This window comes from Hevea brasiliensis, chromosome 10 (assembly GCF_030052815.1).
Source record: "Hevea brasiliensis isolate MT/VB/25A 57/8 chromosome 10, ASM3005281v1, whole genome shotgun sequence".
Classification (NCBI taxonomy): Eukaryota; Viridiplantae; Streptophyta; class Magnoliopsida; order Malpighiales; family Euphorbiaceae; genus Hevea; species Hevea brasiliensis.
In genome coordinates this window covers 87749446-87758592 of record NC_079502.1, presented here as the reverse complement: position 1 = coordinate 87758592, position 9147 = coordinate 87749446, and the positions used below count along the sequence as shown (strand labels likewise).

General features: G+C 35.0%; 1 non-coding gene across 1 annotated transcript; it reads left to right on the top strand.

Moving 5' to 3' along the window:
• The first annotated feature begins 414 nt into the window (after positions 1-414).
• LOC131170171 (small nucleolar RNA R71) lies at positions 415-521 on the top strand. Its single transcript, XR_009141107.1, has one exon. It is a non-coding gene; the product is annotated as a small nucleolar RNA R71 (small nucleolar RNA).
• Positions 522-9147: the final 8626 nt, after the last annotated feature.

The following is a 9147-nucleotide window of genomic DNA, read 5'->3' as shown; positions in this document are numbered from 1 at the left end:
AGAACTGGTTTCTCAAAATACAGACAGAACTCTGTCAAAATTTTTATAAAATTTGCGGAAAACTGAAATGAATAAAAAATATTAACTAGATTTACTTTTAATCAAATGTTTTAAATACCTATTAGAAAATGCTCACCACTTACCAAAAATAAGAAAATTGTTTTAAAATCCCTTGTAGGGTACTTATTGAGTTATCGGTAGGTGAAGTTCGGTAGTTCATTAGGTATTCTACGGGATCATGTTATGCCTTATAGAGGGGTAAGGTGTGACATGTTATAAGCAATTTTATCAAGAGCAGAAAAAGCTTCATCTTCAGATTTCTCCATAAGATCACCTCCAGAAGATGCATCAATTGTACTTCTAATAGCTGGTGAAACTCCATTGTAAAAGTGTTGAACAAGCATCCACTTAGGAATCCCATGATGTGGACATCTCCTTTGCAAATCCTTGTACCTCTCCCATGCTTCATACAAGCTCTCATCATCTCTAGGTTTGAAAGAAGTCAGCTCATTTCTTAGCTTAGCTGTCTTGCTTGGTGGAAAATATTGAGCTAAAAATGCTTGAAAAAGTTCTTCCCATTTTGTGATAGAACCCGGTGGCAATGAATGTAACCACTCTCTAGCTCGGTCCTTCAGAGAAAAAGGAAATAATCTGAGTCGAATTGCATCATCAGAAACTCCATTTATCTTCAACATATCACTGATCTCAAGAAAGTGTGCTAGATGCACATGTGGACTTTCACTTGGATTTCCTCCAAATTGTGATTGTTGTACCATCTGACAGAGTGCAGGCTTCAGTTCAAAATTATTAGCTTCTACTCTTGGTCTTGTGATACTTGGCATGAAATCCCCAATGTTAGGATAGGCATGATCCTTCACAGAGCGGTTGTTATTGTTGTTGGCCATTTCTTCTTGTAATTGCTCTTGCTCTTGTGCTCTTTCTTGTTGTTGTTGAGCTTTAATTTCAGCTTTTCTCCTTTTAGATTCTGCTCTTAAAGCTTTTGCTGTCTTTTCTATTTCTGGATCAAAGAATAAATTGATTTCTTCACTTTTTGTTCTTCTTATAAAATAAAGTACCTGAAAAATAAAATAAACAAATTCTCAAAGTAAAATGGTAAAAAGAAAATAAAATAAAATGCTCAAATTAACCAAACAAACAATTGTTCAATATCAAACAAAAATCAAATCCCCGGCAACGGTGCTAAAAACTTGATGGGGCGAATCCGCAAGTATACGGGTCGTCTCAAGTAATAAAGTGATGAATCAAGTATCGTTCCCACGAGGATTTGCTGTTTGAGTACCAAACTATGAATGAAGCGATTATTTGGGCTAATGATTAATGAATAAATGGTAAATGTAAATGAGCAAGGTAAATTGATTAATCTAATTGAAATGGGTAAAGAGCAAACAAATAAATTTTAGATCTAGTTTGCAATTAAACTAAATTAACAATGGATAATTCAAATCAAAGTCTAATTATGTTAAAAGTGATTCCAGAGTTGGGGGTTTATGCATAGATTAGTTGGGATTTGTCTTGGGCATTCTAATTTTTAGGGAAAAATAGAGTTTGAAGGTGATTAATTCTAAATTCCTTTGATTTCTTTTTCAAGCAAACCAAAGTGTGTTCTAAAATAACCAAACCTACTTTCGTACGATATTTGATTAATTTAAAACCCATTAAGTTTTGTAACCAATCATTAATTCCTCTTAAAACCCAAGTTTATTTCTAAATCTAGGTGATTTTAAGTTCCAATCCTTGATTATCTATCAATGACTTTCACCTTTCGGTCCTTCAATCAAAGATTAACACAATACCCAATGGATACCAACATTAGGCAAGTAAATCAAGCACACAAGGAAGGAATCAAAACTCATGTTTATATAAAATAAGGAAATACCCAGTCCAAATCCACAAATTAATCTAAAACATATTTCCCAACTCTGAAATCTAAAGAGTTTACTCACTCATGATGGTATTTACAAGAAAGATTGATGGAAAAGTAAAGAAAAACATGATAAGAGAACTAAAATAGAAAAACTCAGGTAGAAGAACCCAAAACTCTGGTTTCTGGAGCTCCAAAAATGGTTGCAGTAACTCCTCCACAGAAAAATGGCATCTCCTCCTCTCTCTCTTATATTTTCTGTCCTTTTTGTTTCTCCTCCTTTTCCTCTTCTTGCAAAAACCAGGAAATGATCAATTTATATGGTCTCAAAAAGTTGCCCTAAAAGTAAATAAGAGCCAAGGAGTGGATAGGAAATGAGGTGTAAAATTATCCAAGTCAACAGCATTATTCACGTTCTAGGCAGTCTGCTTAGGGTACGGCTTAACCCTAAGCAGCTTCTTAGCAAATTTCAGCTTCTGGTCGCACTGTCTGCTTAAGGTTAAGCAGACCTTCAGCAAATCTTAGTAGACTTAGAGTAAAATGGACTTTTCTGCTCATGCTTGACTTGTGCTGCACCTTAAGCACTTCTGCTTTACCCTAAGCAAGATCTTAAGCAAAGTCTCAAGCAAATTTTGGCTAACTTGCTCTTTCAAAGCTTGATTTCTTCAACTTTGCTCCATGCTTAAAGAATTCCAAATTTCTTCAAATCACTTCCTAATGCACTTATTGATCCTTGATTTGCCACAAAATCTTATCAAAAATAACAAAATTATAAAAATCAAATATAAAATATCTATAGTTAAAAAATAAGCTAAAATAAAGCTAAAACATAAAATATACTAAAATATAAGAGCAAAATGAATGCAAAACTACCCTAAAATGCCTATATGAAATGAGTGTAACACAGGTCCCAGCGAGTCAAACTCTAGTTGCATCGACCCGTCCTGTCCATAACCAATATCACACACTACACGCATGCCAACACACGCACATTGCTCCAAATTACTATAAAATAACATCCATAACATTCCGTCAAATAAAGATGTAATACAAAATGTGCCTAGTATTTAACTACATAAATACATATTTATAAGTGATGTATGGGCATGCCTGGATATATATAATAATATTGAAATTATAGGTAAAATCAATATTTTACTCACAGTACACCAGAGACGACTGTAGAGGTTGAGTGAAGGTAGATGGTTGACCCTGATCACCTACACAATTTTATTATGAATTTATTGGTGGTAATCCAATTAAAAATAAATTTAAAGAGGCAAACAGATCCTAATTTATGTCGAAAATTCGACAGAGTTTCCCTTATACCTAGGACTTACTCAACTTGCAAAAAAATTCAAATAGCACTTCTAAATCTCAATTTCCATAATCACATCTCATCAACATCATATAGCCCCTTCTGGGACCTCCAAATCAAACAATAGTCATGAACTTAAAAAATTATGTTTTAGTCCCTATAATTGACATTTTATAAAAATCCACTCAAACAAGCTCTAAAAATTCTAAACTTTTACCCCGCGGTCCTTAATAAGGTTATAAAGCTATCGCAAAAGGAATTGTAATTTTTGGATCATCCACGAATATTTTATGAATTTTATTCTAAACCCAGTATGAGGCAAAAATTGAGCAATGTAGAGTTTGGGTTTACCTATGCTAAATCTGACATCTGAAACTCGTCCAGAACATCTGAAAATGCTAGGATTGACTATAATATCAATAACGTTTCAAGACAAGTTGTCGGACAGCTGGATCTGGCCGAAAATGCGGTCCTGGCACCAGTGAGCTATCTTCGATCTGATCGCACCTAAATTATGCCCAAAAATTATTAATAATTATCATGAAATTATTTTTAATTTTTGGGAATCGAAAAAGCTCAAAATTCTCACCAAGCGATTGGAACCGTCCGATGATCGCCTTTTTCAAACGATGTCCGATCAGAGCGGGACCGGTCCCATTTCAAAGATTTCATCACCCTGAATCCATCAGTGGTTTCAGATTTCTGATCAAACGGTCAGATAGCCAGAAAAGTGGCTGGAAACTGGCAAAACCCATTTAATTTTCTCTCAACTTTCCCTCGTCGGATCTTCTCTCTCTGGCCACCATTGGAGGTAAGGCTAGTCGGATCTTGAAGCTTGCTATGCCAGGAGTTGAATGAGCACCGCCTTGCAAGAAACAACCACCGGACGACATCGGAATGAGGCTTGGAAGTTGCTGGTTCGCGCATATTTCTCTCCCTCTCTCCTCCATTTTCACGCCGTTGCTACATGTTTGGCTGTCGTTCAAGGCTGCTCGAGGTTCACGGGTCACCGTGGGTCTGGTCTGGGTGGCTTGCCAGCAGTGACAGTGATTGGCCGGAGTAAAAATGGGGAGGGAAATGGGGTTGACGGGGAGAGGGAAGAAAAGAATTAAGGGGGGGGGGGGGGGTTTGCATGGTCTGGTTCGAAAATCATTTTCCTTTTTTTTTTCTTTTTTAATTCTCTTACACTGATGCACACTGCAAGATGCAGTCAATGGGTCGCATCAATCAACTATATATATATATATATATATATATATATATATATATATTATTTCTTTACATATGTAATATCTTATTAAAATATCATTATTTTACCCCAATTTAAAATAATATTTATTTATTATTAATATTTAAGATAAACTCTTACTTTATTAATTAAATATAATAATATTATTAATAATAATAATAGTAATTATACTAAATTTTAAAAAGAAATGTTAAAACATAATCCTATAGTCTAAATTCAAAAATCCAAAAGATTAAATCCAAAACTTCATAATAATCTTATAAAATATATTAAAATAAAAAAATAATATTTAAATATTATATAAAAAAATATATAAAATTTATATTCTAAAATTTCAGGTTATTACAATCTTCTCCCCCTTAAGAAAAATTCGTCCCCAAATTTTCGAATAAACAAAGGATAAAGAAAAGAAAGTTATTAAAACAAGTGTGAGTATTGCTCCTCCAGCTATGCAGAGATGGTTAAAATACTTTATTCTTCAAACTCTTCGTGTGCTATAAATCACCTTCTACTGCTCTCTGACTCTGCTATAGTGTCCTAACTATCATCACTCTTTCTTAGAGAAACCCTTACCTCTTAACCATTGCCCCCTGGAGTGTCTCTTAATGACTTTAGTTCTCATTCCTCGGTTTTCAATAATCTCTGCTCCCCAAGAACATGACTTATGTTTCTTGTTCCATGGTATCCTAGGCATCTTCTTCTAGATCTTTACTTGTCCTATGGCCTCAATGGTCAATGCCTATGCATCTTTTCACTCTCATGATACCTTGAATTTGCGATTTACTTGTGTCATTACTAAGGTCCTTAGATTAATTTCTATCCATCTTATCTAACTAATTATGTAGAGCTCCATCTCAGTGTTAAACATCCATATTCTATCTATCAAACTAGAAGGTGGAATGGGTCTCTTCTTTGGCATGTCAAAAGTTTACGTATTCCTAAGCCATCCAGTTAAAACAACTTATCATATCCTAATCCTTTTCTGAAAAGAGAGTTACTTGCCTTCTGCTTGAAATTTCTTACTATCTGACGTTCTTTCTGACACATTGGTACTTAAATCGAGGCTCTATTATTCCTTTATCTTACCATTTCACCATAATTTGTTTTAAACATCCCTTAGTGTGTCCCTTGCGTACTTATTCCTTCTTATCCTCATCATTGTAACCAACTCCACTGAACTTTTCACCTATCCTTCGGATCTTATCCATTTTTTTTTCTATTTCTGCTATTGTTGATATCTTTCCAAATTATTGTACTTATTCTTTAACCTTTGTCCTCTCTCATCCTTATACCTTTCCTTCAAGGATATTTATCCCAACATCTATTTTGACTTTCTTTTTATCTCTTAGTCCTATTTTGATTACTAGTTCCATTACTTATGGGATTCTAACATTACGATTGGCTCCTATTAGCACATCTTTCACATTATGTAACACTTGTAATTGACACTAGAAAATTCGTTTTGTGTCTCCTTTTCTAACTTAACCATTAGAACATTATCATTCCCTACTATCCTTTATTGGAAATTGCTTATCATAGTTAGATAGGAGCCCTTGAAACTATAAGTTCCACCTGAACTAACATGACTGTGGGAAATGTGTGCTATACCATAATTTCAGACAAGATACTTCACATCTCCATTCTCCTTAATATAACAACATATACTGCATCCAGCTCTCCAAACTTCAACCTTAAAGTTACCCATCAGCGACAATTTCATCTACAAAAACTTATTCACAACTAGCTCTCTCTCTAACTTATAGTTCAGAAGGGTTACGAGCCCTAGTGACTAACTCGACTTAATTCCGATCACTACTCTGATTGTCCTTTCATACATAACATTAGGTATATGCTTACTGTCATTTTCTTTTTAAGAAGAAAGTGTATAGATTGGTGCCTATCAGGTTCTTAAATACTAGGTCATCACAACATTATTTCCCATGCTTATGTAGACTTCTAGAGCCAAAGGTCAATCTAAACTTGAAGAGAAAGAAAAAATCTCCTCTTTCTGATATCAGCACACTATTCATATCTCATGGTCTTCTTCCTGAAATTTCATCATCTCTTTTTATAAAATATCAATTGCGACAACCCTTATTTTGTACCACCGATTGCCCGACATATCATCTCAAGATTTATTATCTTTACTTCTACTCCATTTTCACATTTTATGTCTACCCTCGCTCCTTTGCATCCCTATATCTTATTGTGTTTTAGAAGATATCTCTCACTAATAGACTCTTTTAGAACTAATTCCAATCATACTTACTATCCTAACTCTTATCCTTGTACCGCTCAGTGACTTGTGACTCTCATACATATCTCTTCCTGCTCTATCTCTTACTGTCGTTCTGTCACTTATTTTCATTCATGTTTCCTTGTAAAGTGACCCTATTGGTCATACTAAAAGTGCTTACTTAACCCTTGTTCGCAGACCCCATAACTGCTATCTCACCATCTCTACTCAAGTCCTGACCTATGTGCCATTTTCCACCACCTTTTTTTTTTGCTCGTCATGCCTATTTGAACCATTAGGTTTACTTTTATTTAACTTACTACTCATTAATTCACTCCTTTGCCTGATAGAACAGTTCAAGACACCATTGCACATCCTATAACTTTTGCTTGCTCTTGTTGCATTCCTCAACTAACTTTCCTCATACTGTTATAAACTTAAATGGATCTTATCCCAATACTACCTACTCCCTCTTAGGAACAGGAATAGACAGAGTTTGACCCATATCCTGCAACTCTGAACTCTATGGTTTGGCTCTTAACACTGCCCCAATTTGACCTGCTCTGAGTTCTGCACTTCTAGATTCTATACCATGATAAATATTATCCCTAGTGTCATCCCTTTCTATGCTCTTTATCCTTACTTTTTTGTTTACCTCCTTTACCTTTCCTAGGACTGCATTTGCCTTCTTTAAATCCTGACTCTATTTTTCCTAATCTTATCCTAGTATGGACTATTCAATTTGTTTCTTAACCAACTCCTTTACCTCACCTATAACTCAACTTTGGCTACTTTATTCTTTAGTCCTATTCTCTTTCTTAACCGATTGTCATGTCCTAAACTTATACCTTTTTACTGTTTCTAATAAGTCATCTACACTTCAATGTTACTCTGAATCGATCCTCTAACCACTCTAGCCAGCATTTTTATTAACATTTGTGTCATTTTTCTATTACATTTAAACCAACTATTCAAATTTTCATTTTTATATTTCCTTTTTATCTATTGAGATATTCTATGACTTATTTTTTACTGATTTGCAATCATTGTCCTCTCTTTTACTTAACTACAAACTACCCTCTAGCATCCCAAAGAGGGAATCTACAAGATCCCCTTCTTCCCTTGCTACTCAAAAGCTTTACATCCATCAAGATCTGATCCCTTATGATCCTTACAATGAAAATTGTACTCTCCCTAAAGGGGCACCTAAGCCACTATTTCCTATCACACTACAGTTCCATTTGGGACATCATTCCTCATATCATTATATTAGTGGTACTCTTTAATCTCTCCTGAGAAGACATTGCTATACTTTTGTAGCACAACTAACTACAAGAGAGGTACTATATCTACTGCATTACCACAACTATATAAAGTTATCTGCTCTATTTTCATACTGTAAATTCCTTAAAGCATCATTTTACAGATTATGAACATCATCCATAGCATCCCGTCTCCTTCAGGGAAGCAAAATCGTATCCTACGCCCTATTGCTACACAAAGAAGTTACTATTTTTCACTAAACTTTAGGCAAAAGGTCTATTGAAATGCCAAAACTATCTAAAACCCCTTATCAAAAACCAAATGGCCTCACCCTATAAGTGTTACCTTTAATTTATGACTATACTAAAACCTCTAATCTTACGACAACTCCTGATGTAACTCTCACCCAAGCTAGGGTAATTGAGTCATCGACTTTAGTTACTACCCACTGTAGCTTTTGATGTTCTAGCTCAAAGGTTTTAAATTGCAAACTAGGAGTTTCAACTATTTTGCAGAAATAGAACTTTATTCTAGCATAACTGTATCAAAACAGAGACTGTTTGCAAACATCCTCGTCATGAGCACCACGGGGAAGCACACAGCTCTACACAATAATCCCATATTGGTACTATAATCTATAGCTTACTGCACAAATATTGAGAACAATGCATAATTACTACAGTATGTCCCAACAGACTAGATTTCCCACTCTTTTATCTATCCTGACTCCACTGATACCATGAACTTACTTTAACTGGCTATTCACTGATAAATGCCCGCAATGACATCCTTACTCCCATTTAGGGTAACTATACTGCAAAAAATCACCATTAGGTCCTCGTGCCTTACACTTGATAGACACACCACATGGACCCATATTGATAAAAACATAGTATTTCTTATAGTACGTATTTCCATGGCAGACCTCAACATGTCTCCTAAATCTATTTCACATCACCATGTACTTCACAAAACTGAGGTGCTAAACTGAAGCACTCTTATACTACCAGAGGAATAATGTAAAATCTAGAGGCAAGAAATTACAAAAGAAGATGAAACGGAATCTTATACTCCGCATGTGACAATTCTAGGTGCACACTTTCCTATGAATCTAAAGCCTAAGCTTTGATACCACATTTGTAATGACCCAACCTATGGGTCGGACCGGTACTAGGACCTGGGCCGGCATAAAGCCCCCG